Raw genomic sequence first — 20,361 nt, forward strand, 5'->3', positions numbered from 1 at the left:
TCCGATTTGCAAAAGCGCACACATTAACAATCAACAAAGTCATTTTGGAAGAAATGCTGTCACGTTACAATCGGAAACACAAGTATTATTGAAACCGTGGGTGTTCTACTTACTAGTAACATTTACGTGCCACCACGCGTCCCCTTTTTTATTAGCAAGGAGGCGACGTGCAGGGTAGCTATTTGAGTACGAGAGGCGTGCGATCAGACCCCTGCGCGTGCTTATCGGGAGGAGAGCCCTTTGACCTCCATCTGTCGTCCACCTCTCTCCCAAGGTCTCCATTAATGGCGCCCGAGCCTCTGTTTAATGGCGTGGCTATGTCTCACTCGACTGAGATTTAAGAGAGAAAAAATAAAATCTGAAAGCACGGATCTTTATGTAAGATCCGACAAACCTATATAGCATCTACTGCGACTTATAGCAAGACTGATGAATATATAAGGACGATTAAATTTTTTTAATCAAAGAAGGGCTTGCCCCTTCCGATTTTCATTACTGAAAACCACCACAATTCACAAGAAGTTCAGCAAAACTCCAGCCTAACACGAAGGACTAAAAGCTACCAGATTGAAATCGCAACATCCCAAGAGGCCAACAAAGGCCAAACATCCGCGCTAGAACCCAACATTTCACAACCGACGACACAATCCACATCCTTAACCGATTATTACATCAAAAGAAACCAGGAAACTAGTCTCCGCGGCGAGCGGTAATGAGATCTTTCGTGTCCTCAAGACACTGCTTGAGAACATCCATGGATTCCTCCACCAGCCTTTGGCGCTCGTTGCAGAGCATGTCATTCTCGTCCATAAGTTTCTTCAACAAGGCACTAGTCTCCTCCTGCAGGTCTGCACTTCGGATGATCTTCTCCCTCAGCAGGTCGCGCTCGGCCCGGAGCCTCTCATTGCCCTCAGTTGCGGATGACGCCGGTAGCATGTTTAAACAAGGCTATCATGTCGTTCTGCAAGCTCGCCGAGCCGGAGATCTGATCCATCTGGCTATGGACGATCGCATGCATGCGCATGTAACAGTCGTTGCGTGCCCGCGAGAAATTTTCCCAGGCCGCCGCGGCGCGGCGGGACATCTCTACTGCATTCGTGGTGCGGCGGGACATCTCTGCTGCTTCAGCGGCGCGGCCGGACCAGTCTGCTGCATCGACGGCGCGGCGGGACCTCCGTGCTGCTTCAGCGGCACGGCGGGACCTCTGTGCTGCTACTTCCGTTCGGCCGGACATGTCGGCTTCTCTCGCGCGAGGCGGGACATCTCTCGTGCTTCCGCTTCCATGCTCGCCTCTCCCTGGTGGCAATCTCTCGACCCAGAACTCACGCTGGCCATGGCAGACGCAAGGGAAGGATGCTGAATGACTTGTTTGTTTTTGTGGATGAGGAGTTGAGGAGGAATGTGCAGTCATCTTGGCATACTAGTATTTATAACCGAGTACTAATACGCTCCTAAGTGGGAAACCGTTTAGGTTGTGATCGGTGTGAACACGTTTGCAATTCAATATAGCATGGAGTAATTTGGAATGTGACGAGACGCAAGCTCAAAATTTATTGACGGTTCTAGTTTCAAAGTGCGGCACTATTCCCGGATGGAGTACTTCTTTTTCTACTCCCTCCTTTCCGGTTTTATAGGGCTTATCTCAAAATTTTAGTTTTTCCATTTTATAAGGCTCAATTTGGTTGTCCCCAACACATGTTCAGATTCTAAGGTGCATTAAATCATTGCATGCAAGTATTAACAGAAAATTGACCAATGCATGTACTTTATGCATGCATGCATTGCAATTAATGCATTAAACCTATCTCTCGGGACTTCTCGCACGCACCATCGTGCCACCCACAAAAACTTGTACTCTGAGTTTAGTAGTACGTTATACAGGAAGAGAAGAGGTGCACGCACGCACTCGTCCTCTCACACACGCGTCTATTTTTTCTCGAAAAGGAGGATGATGACCCCCAGCCTCTGCATCTGGGAGTCACACACGCAAATTATTGAAATATATCGAGTGCAGTGCTTTGATGTGTCGCGTCAACTCGTACATCAACGAGAAGTTTGATTATCCTCTCCCTCACGGACTTAACTGCACATGCCTTTGGTGTATGATAGGTTGGCCACACACCTGTAGGGCCCACCTGTCATACACGCAAAGGCAGGAGCGTCCCTCCCTCACCCATGAGCGTGGTGGCTGGCAAGACTAGGAGAATCTTTCACTACACGCTCTCCCTCCCACACGCGGTGGACATGCAGCAGTTCAGTCAGTGTCAGATGGCCAGAAGCGTACTATAGTACTCCTCCAGTGCAGTAGTATTCCATCATTGTTCGACTTCCCGAAGAGGCAAAGAGCCAAGCGCAGCCCGGACGCTCGTGTGGCAGTTTCATGTGTATAGTAGTCTAGGATAGCGTGTACCGTGCTTGTAAGCTTAAAATCGTTGGGGTCGGCTCCATGCTATGTGGCCGTCTCGAAGTTTTTTTTTAAAAAAAATTGTCTTCTGGCCCTACCCGAAAACTGCCGCGCGTACTGCCTGGGAAAAGCCCCACCCTCAACTTTTAACTACGCGAAAACAGTTCGAGCTTGTTCGTTCTATATAAATACAGTACTTACTGTATGTTTATTCACCCGTGGGGTTGTTCAATGAATGGAGGGGCGGGGAGCACAAGTGAACAATATTGTAGTACTACTAGTAGTAAGTAGGAGTCGTACAGTAGTCACCTTAAATAGAGAGCTTCTTTTCTTTAATGCCATGTACACAAATTGAAACGCTTGTTGTGGAGAGAAAAAAGATAATCACTCCACTATATATGGATGCAGGGCCTGAGCGCTTGCTTTACTAGGGTTGCTCTCTTCATTCTCTCATCCTCTCCAGATATAAACAAGATGGCGGTAGCGACATTTTCTCTCTGCTCACCGCTGGTCACAGATCCGGTCGAATCCCTTCGGCCGGTGTGTGTGTAGAGGACTAAAAGGTGCATCATTCACGCGGTCATCGCCGCCGAGGGAGGAAACCCACAGTTGCCGGAGGGGCCCGATCCTCTGCCCGTGCCGTTCTCTCCGACACATGGCCGGCTCGGGAGGTCCTCCGACCCTTCTTCCTCCCTGCCGTATTGTCCACAGATCCGACCTGCCGCCGCCGACATCCCGGCGACCCTCAGGTATAAGTTCTTCGAAAGCGGCCTTGCTCTATTGCCCCAGCTCCCCACGTGTCTGCATGTGCATCTTTTTCTACTCCCATTGGCTCTTCCAAAGCCACCTAAATTTTTAGTATTATTAGAGGTAAAGCTACTTCATGCATTCGAATCTAGGGCTTTTTCAAACAACGAAGAAAGGGGGGAAAGTTGTAGCATGAATCTAGGACTTGATTCAAAGAGGAAATAATATGGTGAAAGTAGTAGAGACGGATACCCAACCGGTCTCTTGGTTGAAAAGGGAAATAATGGGAAAACGCAGTACAAACTGGATAAGGAACATATCTATTATTGGTCGAAAAAAGGATAGAAAGTGGCGGCTGGTGGACAAGTCAACAAAGTATGTCCAGGATTAGATTTGTTGCCATCAGATAGTAAAAGGTCTCCAGGATTAGATTTGCTGCCCTCACATAGTAAAAGGTCTCAGAATTAGATTTGCTGCCCTCACATAGTAAAAGGTCTCCAGGATTAGATTTGCTGCCCTCACATAGTAAAAGGTCTCCAGGATTAGATTTGCCGCCCTCACATAGTACAATGGCACTCATGCTGTTTTCCCCAGTATGATAAGTAAGTTGCTCCTTTACGCTTCTGAGTGTCCTGGTGTCCCCACGGTCCCATGCCCTTAAACCAACTCTTTAGCTGCTGTTGATTTACTGTGTCTGGTAAACAAGCAATTCCACCATTAAAGTAATCCCATATTTGAGGAATCTCACTGTTGATCGTAATGCTTCTGGTAACATGAAGCATCGCTGACGTTTTAAAATTTCTATTGTCCTTGCGTGATTGCCATGAACATAATTAAGATCCTTTTTTTCATTTTGTATATGTTTCGTATATTCTTATTGACCAACAACTGTTTACTTTCTATCTTTTTGTGCAGATAGGGATATCCATTTGACCTTGTTGCTATTGTGACCTTTTGGTGAACTGCAGAAAACACTTTTTTTGGAATGAGTGTCTTGTGCAGTTCAACTAAAATGTCACGTGGGCGACATCTCTCAATTTTGGTGGAACTGCACAAAATGGTGATTGGAGTTTCCAAAATCTCCGTCAAGTTCTGCTGGTAATCTCGTGCAACATTTTATTAGCCTTTGCAAGATGGAGCCGTCACTGTCACTACAATGGCACTTTATTTTAGTGGAACTGCACAAAAGGATAAGAGAATTATAGTTGCACCTTACATGAGCCGGACAGCCAACCTTAATGTTCCTCAATTTTAGTGCAACTACTAAAGAAGAACCTGCCAGCTCACAAGAGCAAGTACTTCTTGCTAGCTGAATGGTGCAATCTTTGCTTCATTTCAGGTGAACTGCAGAAAAAGGCGCATGAATTGAATCATGGAACTCCAGGCAGACCTCATCCAAGTAGAGCTGGAGGTTGAGTTCATGGAGGCCGCTATTAAAGCGAAATCATGCTCTCCTGTCTCCTTGTTTGTGATGTGCAAACATGTTGTGCAAACAAGAATACTGAACTACAGATGTTGTGATGGTCAAGAGCATTCGCCAAGTTCTTCGATTGTATGACATGGCTAGCCAAGATGGATTTAATCCCGATATTCACTTTATAAAAGGCTCTAATGGGTTGGTTTTGAATCTTGCAAGTTAGGAATCAGTGAGATGTGTAGGCATCTTTGTTGTACTTATTATTTGGATCTTATTTATTGGTTCTGAATCTTGCAAGCTGGGAATCAATGAGATGTGTAGGCATCTTTGTTGTACTTATTATTTGGATCTTATTTGTTGGTTCTGAATCTTGCAAGCTGGGAAACACGGCATGATGATGCAGAGGACAACAACCATAACAAACAGTTCAAACTCGGTAGTATTATCTTTGTGAAAGTGCGACAAATGTGATGATCGTGTGCGTCCCGAGAATAATAATTCTAATTGTTGTGCATGTTGATCCTGTGGCACTGATAGAACGAGCGAATGCATTGCTTGTTTTAAGTACAAATTTCTATTAAAGCTAATTAAATTTAAGTAAAGTGACCACTAACTCCTGTTATTACAGTACCAATACAGACCCGCTCGTGAACCGACGTGTGGCCGAGGGTGCATCTTCTGCTGGGCGTGCAGCGGATGAGGGAGGGGTAGTAACTGTTGTTGCCTATACACACTCAGCTTACTGTTGAATCCAGTTCCCCAAGAGCTGAAAAACGAACTGCTGCCGCCGCCTACACACTCGTTCACTCGAAGAGACTCCAATGGCGATCCGAGGGGTGAGCCTGCTGGATATGGACTTCAGCAAGGAGTTCCCCTTTGAGTTCGCCGTTCAGTCCTATGGCTGCACCAAGTTGAATGTAATGTACACCAACGATACGGACTCGGTGAAGCTCTGCCTCACCTCAGTCCTATGCCTGCACCAGGTTCTGGAGCATTCGCCCGTTTCATCGGCAGCGCTGACTGCACCTTTGCTACGGTGGAGAGAAGTAAGAACGCGACAATTCGGCCATCTGATGCAACAAGCTTGTCGACATCTAGAAGCAATACAAGATCATCAGCAACGGACAGGAGAAGGACTCCATGGTTGACCTCACTGAGACCATCATCGACCCCTGATACGCCAACATGAAAGAAGACGACTTGAACACGTGGGAGGTACCTCTGAATCTAGCCTACATAACCTACGCGGCCAAGGGCGCATACGCATGCTACAACATGTACATGCAGATCTTGGACATGAGGGCGTGTCTGCTTCCCGTAACCGACGAGTACACGGACAGCCGCAGCGTCATGATCAAGCGTGCCAGGAAGGTCTAGATGTTGTACTTTATCTGTTTATAAGCACCTTTATCATGTGAGTGTTTCATGCATTAGCCTATGTGTCGTAATTATCTGTTTTGTCCGAAATATTTCTTTTAAGAACCCATTAACCTGATAGCTTTTTTAGTGGCAATTTGCTTATGTATGTAAACTAGTTCACTTGTCCGTAAAAAAACTAGTTCACTCAGCTGCCGTGCTTTGAATCTCCTTCCTCCCAACATATTCCCCTCCTCAGGTGGACCCAGCAGGTCTCTGAATTTTCTCCCACTTTTTTTTTTCGATGTAAACTGAGTTTTCTCCTAGTACTTTCCCCTAGAACCAACTCAACTGTCCCACGTCTAGCCTAAAAAATAATAATACCCCACATACTATTAACTCATCAAATTAAAATGATATTTTATTTCGTAAGTTGAAAGTTCTTACAAAATAATAATAATAATTGTTTATATATAACTTGGCAAGTTAACTCCTAGTGATTGCATACATAAGCTTGCAAAGATTTTACTGACGTGCAATCATGTGTTTATGTTTTTATAACATTTCTCCGTCTAGCCCAACATGATATTTTCACCCAGCCCAGCAAGTCCGCGGCTTTCGAGAAAAATGCAAATGGGATTTAAATGGGCTGCATAGATGCTACATCATTGTTTCACCCAGCCCACCAAATGGACTGACAGCAGGGTCCACGGCCACAGCCCAGTTTTTTTGTGATTTGCCAAGTAAGTCGCTTTGTCAGGCCTGTTGGGCTGCAAATCTTTCAAGACGAGGAGAGCTTTCATTCGGCTGGTCGAGAAAATGGCCCATCAGTAATGAGAAATGGGTTGTACATTTTTAAAACACATCAAACCGGCAATTAGTTTCAAATATCTTTTTTTTCATTTCAAGATTTTAAATTACATTAATTTTTATGCGTGGAGAATTTGTTGGATTTTATATTGATATACATTTATTTTTAAAATCAGTTTGAATGTGAGTCGAAATTTCGGGATTAAAAACAGTTCGGACCGCACCGAAATATGCAAAATTTTGTATAATTTTTTAAATGTGGCCACAATATGGGTTGTAATGCTAACAAAAAGAATATGGGCTCCGAAAAAACCTTAAGAATTAGCAAATGGGCTATATGCTGTTTTTCACAGATTTGAGGCTTTCCTAAAAAAAGGTTGACGCACAAGCAGTGACTGTTGGATGGTCATCCAACGACCGTCGTGCTTCTTCAATCTCTGCTCTTCCTGCTCCAGCCGCTCAAACAGGCGCTGGCGGGACTGCCTGCTCCCTCCTCCCCGATGCCGGCTCTGCTACCGCGCAGGCCTCACCGCCCCACCGTACTCCCATCGCTGGCCTAGCCATCCCTCTACTCACCCACACCTGCTGTTATTCACCGGCGACGGCAGATGAACCAGTAAACCCTCGTACAGTCGTACTCCCCTCCGCGTGGGAAACAACTGCCGAGTCTTCCCTGCCTCCGTGTCATTCCCTTCCTAGGCCTCGCCGTCGTCCACCGCCCTGGTGCTCTCGGCGTGGCCTGGTCAACGTGGTCAACGGCCGACATGCATCTAAAGTGGACTTTACGTGGAGAGGCCGACAGCTGGGTCCACAGCCGCATGCAAGGAAATGCCTCCTTATTACGCGCAAAATAATGATTCCTCCACCTGACATCAGGGACCCACCGAAAGGGCCTCTGTATTTCGCGAAAAAAATGTTACCTCCGCTGACAGCTCGGACCCACCAGCTATATCTTCGCACGCAAGGAAGTGCCTCCTTATTACGCACAAAAAAATGAGTACTCCCCTGTTAGCTGGGACCCAGTATAGTGGCAGGCTGACTTGTGGGCCTACTAAGTTGACGGGGACGGAGGGCTTTGTCAACTTAGTCAATATGCACGATTCTAGCTCCAGTGACCGTACGATGTCCATCCAACGGCCGTATTGCTTCTTCAACCTCTGGTCTTCTTGCTCCAGCCACCCAAACCAGCGCCGATCGTGCCTTGTGCTCCTGCCTCCCGTGGCGGGCTGCGATGCGGCGGAGGCCTCACCGCCCCCTACTACTCCCACCGCTGGCCAGGCCATCCCTCTACTCACCCACACCCCCTGTTATTCTGCGGCGACGGCAGCCTCACACCGTAGCGAACCAGTGAACCCTCGTACTCCTCTACGCGTGGGCATCCACTGCCGCGTCTTCCCCGGCTCCGCGTCGTCCCCTTCCTAGGCCTCGCCGTTGTCCCCCGCCCTGATGCTCTCGGCGCGACGTGGTCAATGTGGTCAAAGAACGGCTTCCATCGACGTGGACTGTACGTGGAGAGGCTGACAGCTGGGTCCACGGCCGCAGCAAGGAAGTGCCTCCTTATTACGTGCAAAATAATTATTCCTCCACCTGACAGCGGGGACCCACCGGACGGGCCACCGTATCTCGCCCCCTGACTGCTGGGACCCACCAGCTACATCTTCGCACGCAAGGAAGTGCCTGACAGTCGGGACCCACCTGGTCAAAGCGTACGTAGCGTTGTCATTCTGGTCGCGAACGTGTACGTACATATATACTGGTCGATGTAGAGGCGCGCACGTGTCGTAGTAGAGGCGTGCACGTAGCATGTACACGTACGTACAGCAGCCAGGGTGCAAGAAAGAAAATACGGCCACGTATGTGTACATACGGGAGGGGTCTCGAACGCCTACTCGCGCATAAGTACGGCCAGGGCTCGTGTACATGGCTGGGTCGGAACGAAGAAATAGCGTCGTCGTCGTGTTCATGGGGAGGCAACGGAATGCGTCATGTTCATGGGGAGGCAACGGAATGCGTCGTGTTCATCAGGAGGGCTTGGACGGAACAGGCGATGGAAACGAGGCTTGGCGTACCGCAGAACGGAGGAAACGGCCTTGTGTTTGACCGGCCACGTTCGAAACGGGATCCTGTTCATCGGGAGGGGTTTGGTGTACCGCAAAACGGAGGAAACAGACCTCCTACGGTCGAAACAGGGGTCCTGTTGATCGGGAGGGGTGTGGCGTACCGCAAAACGGACGAAACGGACTCGTGTTGGAGCGCTACGGTCGAAACAGGGGTCCTGTTCATCGGGAGGGGTGTGGCGTACCGCAAAACGGGACTCCACGGGATACTGTTCATCTCCATCGTCGACCTCCTCCAGCCTCCACGGGCTCCTGTTCATCCAGCCTCCACGGGCTCTTGTTCATCCAGCCTCCACCGCGCGCTACTCCACCGGCTACTGTTCAACCACCCCTCCACCGTCTACTATTCATCCAGCCCTCCACACCATGGGGTCCTGTTCAACCACCCCTCCACGGGCACCCCTCCACTATCTACTGTTCATCCAGCCCTCCACACCACGGGGTCCTGTTCACCACCCCTCCACCGTCTACTATTCATCCAGCCCTCCACACCACGGGGTCATGTTCATCCACCCCTCCATGGGCACCCCTCCACCGTCTACTGTTTATCTAGCCCTCCACCACACCACGGGGTCATGTTCATCCAGAGGCAACGCCACCGCTCACTGTTCATCCAAACCCCCCGCAACGCTCACTGTTCATCCCAGAGGCAGCATCAATCGGCTTCAGTTAGCAGCAGTAGCGAAGGAATCGCTTGATCGGGTTCAGTTAACATCCATCGATCGATCGCTCGGGTTCAGTAACGCGTAGCGTGCAGTGCAATCGCTCGGGTTCAGTTAGAGCCCAATGCCTCGCTTGGGTTCAGTTAGAGCCAACGCCTCGCACACACGCGCGTACGTGTACGAGAGAAATGTGCATCGCTCGGCCCCCGACCTCCCACCGTAACCGGGAACTCCCCGAAATTTTCCTCGCCCTCGCTTCTACCACGGTTTTTTTCGTCATGGGCGGCCCAAAGAATGTCATGCAGCTGCGTCTCCGGTCCGCCCAGGACGAAAATCCCACTTTCTATCATGATTTTTTTCATAGAAGTAGGAGCCCACCACAGCTATGATGATACCAGGTTTTGTCACAATTATCGTCATAGAAGTGTCATATGTATGACAGAAAAAAATTTCGTTCGGACCAAAATGTCACGGATGTGTCTTTTTTTTTGTAGTGAAAGATATATGCTTCGATTATTGTCTTCAGAAGTAATGTAGGCTATTTCTACTATTAAGTACTTTTTGGTTACTTACAGCTCGGTAGAGGGTTGACCCCCTTGCGGGCACTGTGCGGCAAAAGTACCCTCCGTGGCAGGACCCTCTGGCGAAGAGTTCTTCCCCCGTTTGGAAACCTTTATTTCCGGGTCTTCAGAGGTGGTCCTCTTCCTTCCTTGGGGAGAGGGAATTTCAGATTCTTCTCCCTGGTTATCCTCCTCCGCGGAGGCGCTAATTCCCCCAGTTTGGATGAATAATGAGTGAAGCCTGCTTTCGGCCACTTTATTCCCCCCCTTTATCTTCCCCTGAGGGCGCCTGATAAGGCGCCGGCTCGAGCATTCTGGCTAGTACTGGATTTGCTGAGCCTTCGGGGAGGGGGGGCGAACACCTGATCATCTTCGCCTTTGTTACCCAGTCCTGGTCAAGGAGAGACTTTTCAGATTGATGTTATGATAAATAAAAGGACAATGTGTTCGGCCACGGGATTACTTACTTGGGTATCTGCTCGGTTACAGCTCAGACCCGCATCCTCGGTGGTGTCCGGACACTTTATTTGTGGTCCGAAGAACAATTTTTACATCTCTTCGAACGTCATGTCGAGGAAGTGCTGAATAGTTCGCTGTCCTTTCGGGTTGAATTCCCACATACGGAGGGGTCGACGTTTGCAAGGCGGGACTCGACGAACTAGCATGACTTGCATTACCATGACCAGGCTGACATCTCTCTCAAGGAGATCCCGGATGTGACTCTGCAATATCGGCACATCATTTACTGGCCCCCAGTTCAGCCCCTTGTTGATCCATGACGTCAGTTGTGGTGGGGGGCCCGAGCGAAAGGCAGGGGCGGCTACCCACTTGGTACTTCGGGGAGCTGTGATATAAAACCACTCCCGTTGCCATAAACCGGACACCTCTGGGAAGGAACCCTCTGGCCACGGAACATCAGCACTTTTGCTTATTACGGCACCTCCGCACTCTGCGTGTCGCCCCTCGATCATCTTCGGCTTCACATTGAAAGTCTTGAGCCACAGGACGAAGTGTGGGGTAATGCGGAGAAAGGCCTCACACACGACGATGAACGGCGAGATGTGAAGGAGGGAATCCAGGGCCAGGTCGTGGAAATCTAGCCCATAATAGAACATGAGCCCCCTAACGAAGGGATCCAGAGCGAGGCCTAGCCTTCGCAGGAAGTGAGAGATGAATACAATGCTCTCGCTGGGTTCGGGAGTGGGAATGACCTACCCTCGAGCAGGCAGCCTGTGTGAGATTTCGAGGGTCAAATACCTGGCCTCTCTTAGCTTCTTGATGTCTTCCTCTGTGATAGAGGAAGGCATCCACTGACCTTAAAGGTTGGATCCGGACATGGTTGAAGGTCCGAAGCGCCTGACCTGAGCCTTGGGTGTTGGAACTCGAGGCGGGGGAAGGATTCGATCGAGTACGAGAGGGAAAAAGGACAGGCCTTGGCCTCTTTATAAAGAGGGTGAATATCAAGTGTCCTCCTCGTGGCCGTTTGGGACTTGCGTAAAATCGAGGAGTCATACCAACGGGCACGATTGGGTTACCCACGTCTGTATTGATGAGAATCCCATAATAAGGGGGACACGATCTCTGCTTTGACAAGACGTGTCAAGAAAACCGCCTCGCGATATGTGCAGTGCTGGTTGAGAAAAACGGTTCGAATAAAGACCGGGCCATGGCATGATGTCATGTTGCTAAACGTGTCAGCAGATTAGATTTATGGAAATATTATTCTCTCTATGGTGGTATGTGGAACTTATTTTGCAGAGCCGGACACTATTCTTGTGTTCAAAATCTTCTATGGAGTATTCGGAAGAAGAACCCGCCTTGCAATACCGAAGACAAATCTGCGCGCCGGACTCATCGTCACTGAAGCCTGGTTCAGGGGCTACTGAGGGAGTCCTGGATTAGGGGGTCTCCGGACAGCCGGACTGTTGGACTCTGAAGATACGAGATTGAAGACTTCGTCTTGTGTCCGGATGGGACTTTCCTTGGCATGGAAGGCAAGCTTGGCAATACGGATATGTAGATATCCTCCCTTGTAACCGACTCTGTGTAACCCTAGCCCCCTCCGGTGTCTATATAAAACGGAGGGTTTAGTCCATAGGACAAAAGACAATCATACCATAGGCTAGCTTCTAGGGTTTAGCCTCTATGATCTCGTGGTAGATTGTGACACCCTCAATTCAATCGTACACTAATCATACATGCAAATGTGTACGATCAAAATCAAGAACTCACGGGAAGATATCACAACACAACTCTAGACAAAAATTAAAAAAACACAAGCTTTATATTACAAGCCAGGGGCCTCGAGGGCTCGAATACATAAGCTCGAAAATAAAAGAGTCAGCGGAAGCAACATTATCTGAGTACAGACATGAGTTAAACAAGTTTGCCTTAAGAAGGCTAGCACAAAAGCAACAACGATCGAAAAGGCAAGGCCTCCTGCCTGGGAGCCTCCTAACTACTCCAAGTCGTCAGCGGTCTTCACATAGTAGTAGGCATCCTCCGGGTAGTAGTAGTCATCAGTGGCGTCGTCTGGCTCCTGGGATCCGTCATCTGGTTGCAACAATCGGGTATGGGGGAAAAAGAAATAGCAAAGCAACCGTGAGTACTCATCCAAAGTACTCGCAAGACTTACATCAGATCTAAACTAAGTATGGATCTGTATCAAAGGAATGGGTTGTATATGTGGACTGGGCTGCAGAAATGCCAGAATAGAGAGAAGGCCTAGTCCTATCAAAGACTAGCATCTTCTGGAAACCACCATCTTGCAGCAACAGGAGGGAGTATAGTAGCATAAAGTAAAGTAGTAGTAGTGTTATCAACCTCGGCCAGAGATCCTTTCTCGACTCCCTGCGAGAAAGCAATCCCAGCCATACTATCCAGTTATCATCACAATCCAATTCTCATCACCATCCAGTTCTAGTTGTATCGATCGGGATACAACTCCAAGTGTCCGTTACCGTAGGACAGGCTATGGATAGATGTTTTCTTCCCTGCAGGGGTGCACCAACTTACCCACCATGCTCGATTAACTCCGGCCGGACACACTTTCCTGGGTCATGCCCGGCCTCGGCCCAACAATACGCTGCAACCCGACCTAGGCTTAATAGAGAGGCCAGCACGCCGGACTAAACCTATGCCCCCAGGGGTCATGGGCCATCTTCCCGGGAACTCCTGCACATTGCGTACGCGGCCGGTGAGCAGACCTAGATAGGTGCTTTCCAGTCCAACCCGACGCGCGCCGCTCAGTCGCTGACGTCTATTAAGCTTCGGCTGATGTATACGACGCAGAACGCCCATACTATGCCCACGTGATGGTTATTGCTATCAGGCCAGAGGCCCCTCGAATCAAATATCCAAATCATAGTGGATTAGGAACGCGCGGTAACGAGCAGAGACTCACGATCAATGTGACCCCGTCGCCCCGTCTTGAATACTTGCGACAAGGGCTAAGAATGCCCGGCCACGCCTCGTAAGTATCTCGCGGGCACCTTCCAGGTCAACCTGTCTCCACATCACTCGCAATTAAGCTCGCGCGGGTGCCCCTCAGGGCCGACCCGTCTTTAGTAACATAGTAACTGTGTGTCTAACACCAAGGGGAAAACCCGAGGAATCACCTCCGGTGAATTCCCCTCGATATAATCATCAAGATGAACGTAAGAGGATCCACCCTCAAGGTTCACACTTGAGGGGTTGCACGACAGAGCCATATCGAAAGTGGTTAAGGAGGAAATCACCCTCGATGACCACGACCGGATAGCTACACTACAGAGATCTCATCAGGAGTGATGTAAGAGGTTCCACCCTCGGCACTCGATGGTAACTCTGCAGAGTCGTACAACTAGGAGGGGTGATGTGCGGTGTCGGGGCCTGGACGTCGATCACGTTGATCGAGTCATCGAACATAAAGCGAGGCAACTTGGACAAGGTGGGGGTCACTGATGGATCTCTAACCAACCTATACTAAGCAGTTTAGGATAAACAGGTAAGGTACAATGAGCAGGTTACAAAAGCAGGCTATGCATCAGAATAGGAGCAAACAATACCAGTAGCAAAATCTAATGCAAGCATGAGAGAATGGAATGGGCGATCTCGGGATGATCAAGGGGGGGCTTGCCTGGAAGCTCCGCTGAAAGGGAAGAAGGGTCGTCGTCGACGTAGTCGATCACAGGGGCAACATCGGCCTCGGGGTCTACCGGAGACAAGAGGGGAAAGAAACAATAAATATACAACAAAGAAAGCATCATAAAGCATGACATGACGAAAGCAGAACTAGGGGCGACCTAACGAAGTGCTCCATGATATAGATGAAGGGGAAAATCAATCGAGAATGTTTTCCCGAAGATTGACATTTTCGGATAGACAAAACGGAAGGGGAAGGTTGCACGTTCACTATGCTAGGGACGTGTGACAGATGAACGGAGAGTGTATCCGGATTCGTCTCGCTTTTCTGAGCAACTTTCATGTATAAAACCTTTCCATCCGAGCTACGAATTAATTTATATGATTTTTCAAAGTTTTAACAATATTCTGAAATTATTATTAATTCGAAAAATAAATGCAAAATTGCTAAGTGCACACAGCACTGTGTACACAGAAGTGTACACAGCCTGGCCTGTGGGTCCAGGGGGTCTCAGTTGACCCAGTCAACAGGCCAATCGAAGTTGACCGGTCAAAGTGAACAGTGTCAGCGGGACCCGGCTGTCATGGACAGTAGCTAAATTTATTTTGGCTATTTACTTTAATCTCTAGGGGACCAACATGTCAGCTGTACATAGATAATCTAAACACTAGTTATCATCTAGTCTAAACAGGGGGTAGCTCCATCGGCCATGGCCCAATCCTACCATTGGTGTACTTGGGCACGCATGCACGTTGGTTTTTGGGCACGCATGCATGGGTGTGCATGGCGGCCACGGCCAGTAGCGGCAAGAGCATGCATTCGCGGGCAGCATCAGCAAGCAGTGCACGTATGCAGCAGCAACAACAAGTATCAAGCAGCAGCAGCTATGCAGCGGCACCAGCAAGAGCAGCAGCAGAGAGTCACAGCAGCAAGCACGGGGGCAAGTGGGGCCGCGGCTTCGCGCGCGCGTGGGAGTGCAGTACGCATAGGCGGGCGCAGCCGGTGGCTCGTGCTGCGGACAGAGGGCGTGCCGACACGGCCACGGCGAGCTACCGGAGTCGACAAACGGCGACCGAACCAAAGGGAAACTAGGAGGCAGGAAGCGCAGCTCACCACGGAGCTCGGTGACGCGCTCGGGGAGGCCGGGGACAGCTCGACAGCGACGTAATCGACGGCGGCCGTCCGCGGAGAAGATGCCTCGATGGCGGCGATGCAGCGCTCCCCCGCTTGAGTTGCTGCTTGGGATTGACGAAGATGAGGCGGGCAGAGCTCCTTGTCGTCTTCACGTGGCTCGGGGAGGGTCAACGGCGCCGGAAACGACGACGCACGGCGTCGGGTCCAGAGGTTGAAGACGACCTCGAACGGGGCGTTGCGGCGGCGCTGAGCTCAAACTGGGCGAAGTAGTCGACGTAGGCGAGGAAGAGGGAGCTCCTGGACGCTCTGGTGCAGCCCGGGGTGGCGCCGGAGTTCGCCGGAGAAGAACCCGTGGCCGAGGACGAAGAATGGCCCGATTCCTTTGATGTAGATCGCCCCGGCTTCAACCAATAGTCGAGGAAGAAGAAGCGGTGGCCGGCGCACCTCCCAGACAAGTCTCCCGGGCGTAGGGGCGCCGGTGGCCGCGGGGTCGAGCGGCGCACGGCGGCGGTTGTGTTCGGGAGAGAGCGAAGCGGCGCGAGGGGAGGGGAAGTGGGGTGGCGCTAGGGTTCGGCCGAGAGGGTCGCGGGGGTGGTTTTGTAGGCGGCCAGGTGGGCGTGGATGGCCGCCACGCATGGCCATCGCCGGCAATGGACGCCACGATTCCCCTCTGCTCCTGTAGCGAGAAGGGAGATGAGGTGAGGTGGGCTGGGCTGTCCACTGTGGACTAGAGCCCAGTCTGCCTAGCTCTTTCCTTTTTTTATACATTATTTATTTAGTTGGCATTTACTTTTAGTAGCAAATGATTTTAGATGTAGATGAAGCTTGGCACATAAATACCCAGTGTTATCCTAAGGCTGCACAAAAAGTTCCAGGCATTCGGAAAAGTTAGACCAATTGTTTAAAAACAAAATGGCTTATTTTAATGTTGTTAGACCATTTATTAAATCCTAGGAATTTATCTATGAGTCAAATGATGTTGGTTTCTACATGATAATTTCATAGTGAATATTTGCAACTCAACCAACATTTTGGTTTTATTTTTGAAGAAAATAATTTGACATGCAATTTGAATATGGATATGAATTTGATTTGGAACAAAGTGATGATTAGCAAAATAATTGTGATGACTTGGCAGTCATTAGCAGGAGTTTACTGTAGCATGATTATCGGGGTGTTACATAGATCGACTCTTGTAATACTCATATCATCAAGATCAATCAAGTAGGACGTAGGGTATTACCTCCATCAAGAGGGCCCGAACCTGGGTAAACATCGTGTCTCCCGCCTCCTGTTACCATCCGTCTTATACGCATAGTTCGGGACCCCCTACCCGAGATCCGCCGGTTTTGACACTGCCTCTTTTGTTGGATATTATGTACTGTTGTTAGTTTGAAGCACTCATCTGGTTTGAAGGATAGATACCTTTCTGGGATCAAGTGCATCCTAACTCACCTGCGTAGGATGTACTAATAATGATGATAGAGATGCTGTGAAGAAGCCATACACACACACACATTAGGCTTCAAGTGTGTACTTTTTGGTAAAAGTGTTGTCCAATGGGAATTATATTTTGTATTACTCATGTACCCTACAAAGTTTGTCGCACAGCCTTGTAACTTCTTACCCCATATCTAAATTTGTACTAGTCCTCTATACCGTATATTGCGCTACTCGTATTACTACCTCCCTCCTGGTTTACTGGGCCCCTTCGTTAATTTGTGTCAAATTTTGACCATAAATTTCACTAACTAAATGTTAATGCATGTCACAAAAAAATACATCGTTTTATTCGTATTTGAACATAGTTTCCAATGGAATAACTTTCGGTGACATGCATTGACATTTTGTTAGTTAAACCTATGGTTAAAATGTGACACTAAATACGACTAGTAAGTAGTACAGTAGCAGTACTAGTATACGTCTGTCAAATTATTCATCATGTCCGCACATTGAATTGACGTGACAACATGCTGCGCGTGAGGTGACACAAGAATCCCGGTTGCGTGTTCGGGTATTGTGGACTTCAGATTTGGAGTACTACAACTTATCTGTGGAAATCTTCCATCATTCACTTAAAATAGTCGATTGATCATACATTGAGTACCATATAACTGGAATTAACCGATGCAACTCCAAGAAGGATTGGCCGGTGCTGCCGGCTGGCGTCAAGTTTGATCCCACAGATCAGGAGCTAATCGAGCACTTTGAGGCCAAAGTGAGTGCTGACAGCGCGAGATCTCACCCTCTCATCGATTTGTTCATACCAACCATCGACAGCGAGCACGACATATGCTAGACCCATCTTGAGAAACTTCCAGGTAAGACACCGATTGGCCGTCTACTTGCACAAATATATTCCTTTATTTATAGCTCTATTTTTCTTTTTAGACGCAGACCTAGTGAAGCAATTACAATTTGACAGTTAATAAAAAGTGAAACAAGTGACTGCAACATGCCAAAGAAGTTATGAAAATGCCAACTACGTACACGAAAACCTATATTCGACAATACTGCAGGTATCACACTGAGTGGCCTAAGCAAGAATTTCTTCCAACGCAATTTCAGGGTGTTCAAAAGCGGCACATGGACATGTCGCAAGATACAGTCGGAGTGTGGCATGCACGCGATGTGGCACAAGACCGTCAATACCTTGCTGGTGATGGTCAATGGCCGGCAGACGGGCAGCAAAAAGGTTCTGGTGCTGCACACCAACAAGAACTTCGACCATTCCCGCAAAAAAAGAACTTTGACCAGCAGAGGACCAACTGGATGATGTACCAGTACCACCTCGGGGACCTGGAGCAAGAGAAGCAGCGGGAGCTGGTCCTCTGCAAGATTTTCTACCAGACGAACACTAGGGCCAGGACTAAAAAGATTATAAGTTAGTTTGGTATTGGTACTTGTACTACCTTGTCGTCCGCAAGTTGGTATTGCTATTAATGATCTTTCGGTATGAACTTGGCATTTGCTTCCAACCATCATGCCAAGGGTTGATGTGGATATAAAGCTGAATCATTTGTTTCGAAATGAATTTTCAGGCACCTGATTTTTATTTGATGGGTAGCATGCACTTATTATCACGATGAAAGAACAATATACCTACTACATCCCAGTTATCAGTCTGTACTTGCAGAATTCTCTCGTTTATTGAGCAAGTATATTGTTTTTTCAGGTCGAGCAAGTTTCAACTGGGTTGTAGACTGCCCAGGCTTGGTTTTGTTTTTAACAAGCCTAGCTCATGATGACAACGGGGCACAAAGATCCAGCAGGTATCTACTGGCCTCTGGCCCGCCAGCGTTAGTTATATTTTGTCTTACAACATCCGCAGGCAGTTTTTTTACTAAATCAAACACACAGCCCAGTTTTATTTTTCTCTTGAAATGCCATGTCCTACTTCCATTTTCTAATATCTACCTATAGTTTTACTAGTTCATATACACATATCATTATATTGAAAATACATAAAGTTCCCTTTTCATATTTACATCCTTATTTTTGTTGTTGTTTTTCCTCCCAGTGCTAATTTTTTTACCACTGGTTTTCCCTTAAACCAACTCAATTGTCCCACGTCTTATTTGCTTACAAAAACAAAACGATTTTTTGGCAAATCAATAAGTTCTTACAAAATGTTTATCATTTCGGGATTACAACAGTTCGGACTCCACCGAAATATGCAAAATAAGGTTGAACTTTTTGACCGTGGTCCTGGGTAGAAAATCGGTTGTAATAAATTACTTAAGAATTAACAAATGGGCTGTAAATTATAAAAAAATATAGCAAATGGGCTCCATGGGAGGGGTGTGGCGTACCGCAAAACGGGAATCCACGGGATACTGTTTATCTCCACCGTCGACCTCCTCCAGCCTCCACGGGCTACTGTTCATCCACCGTCGACCTCCTCCAGCCTCCATTTGTGATTGTTCATCCACGGGCTCCTGTTCATCCAGCCTCCACCGCGCGCTCCTCCACCGGCTACTATTCAACCAACCCTCTCCATGGGGTCCTGTTCAACCACCCCTCCACGGGCTACTATTCATCTAGCCCTCCACTGGCTACTGTTCAACCAGCCCTCCACGGGGTCCTGTTCATCCAGCCCTCCACGGGGTCCTGTTCATCCAGCCCGCCACGGGGTCCTATTCATCCACGGGCTCGATCGATCGGGGTACTGTTCATCCAGTGGTAACGGCCTCTACTACCATGGGGTCCTATTCATCCAACCACCCACCGGGAACTATTCATCCAAACTCCCCCAACAACACTCACTGTTCATCCAGGCAGCATCGATCGACTTCAGTTAGCAGCAGTAGCTGAGGGAGTCCTGGATTAAGGGGTCCTCGGGCATCCGACCTATTGGATATGGGCCAGACTGTTTGGCCATGAAGATACGAAGACCGAAGACTCTACCCGTGTCCGGATGGGACTCTCCTTGGCGTGGAAGGCAAGCTTGGCGACCAAACATGAATATTCCTTTCTCTGTAACTGACCTTGTGCAAACCCTAGATCCCTCCCGTATCTATATAAACTGGAGGGCCAGGTCTGTAGATAGATCCGGATAATCATAGCCAGGCTAGACTTTTTAGGGTTTAGCCACTATGATCTCGCGGTAGATCAACTCTTGTAATACTCATATTCATTAAGATCAATCAAGCAGGAAGTAGGGTATTACCTCCATAGAGAGGGCCCGAACCTGGGTAAACATTGTGTCCCCCGTCTACTGTTACCATCGATCCTAGATGCACAATTCGGGACCCCCTACCCGAGATCCGCCGGTTTTGACACCGACATTGGTGCTTTCATTGAGAGTTCCACTGTGCCGTCAAAAGATAGGATCGATGGCTTGCCTTGTTCTCAAGGACAACGCAACCTCCGGAGGAGCACTGGCCCCAGGCCAAATCCTCCGGCTACGTGGCTTCATTATGACCGCCCGTTCGGCCATTAAGCCGACGATGACTTCTCGGGTCATCAAAAATCCTCTTCAGGTAAACTCTAAGTACTCCAAGCAGATGGATCTGGCGGAGTTGTCATCTT

At 48.7% G+C, this 20,361-nt stretch overlaps 1 long non-coding RNA gene across 1 annotated transcript; it reads right to left on the reverse strand.

Annotated features, from left to right (window-relative positions):
* Positions 1 to 12,338: 12,338 nt before the first annotated feature.
* Positions 12,339 to 16,135, reverse strand: LOC147971306 (uncharacterized). Its single transcript, XR_015604625.1, has 3 exons — positions 15,310 to 16,135; positions 14,191 to 14,265; positions 12,339 to 12,626 (listed from the first exon to the last, which is right to left on the reverse strand). It is a non-coding gene; the product is annotated as an uncharacterized LOC147971306 (long non-coding RNA).
* Between the last annotated feature and the right edge of the window lie 4,226 nt (positions 16,136 to 20,361).

The sequence above is a fragment of the Triticum urartu genome, chromosome 5A (assembly GCF_056163025.1).
Source record: "Triticum urartu cultivar PI428250 chromosome 5A, HENAU_Tu73, whole genome shotgun sequence".
Classification (NCBI taxonomy): Eukaryota; Viridiplantae; Streptophyta; class Magnoliopsida; order Poales; family Poaceae; genus Triticum; species Triticum urartu.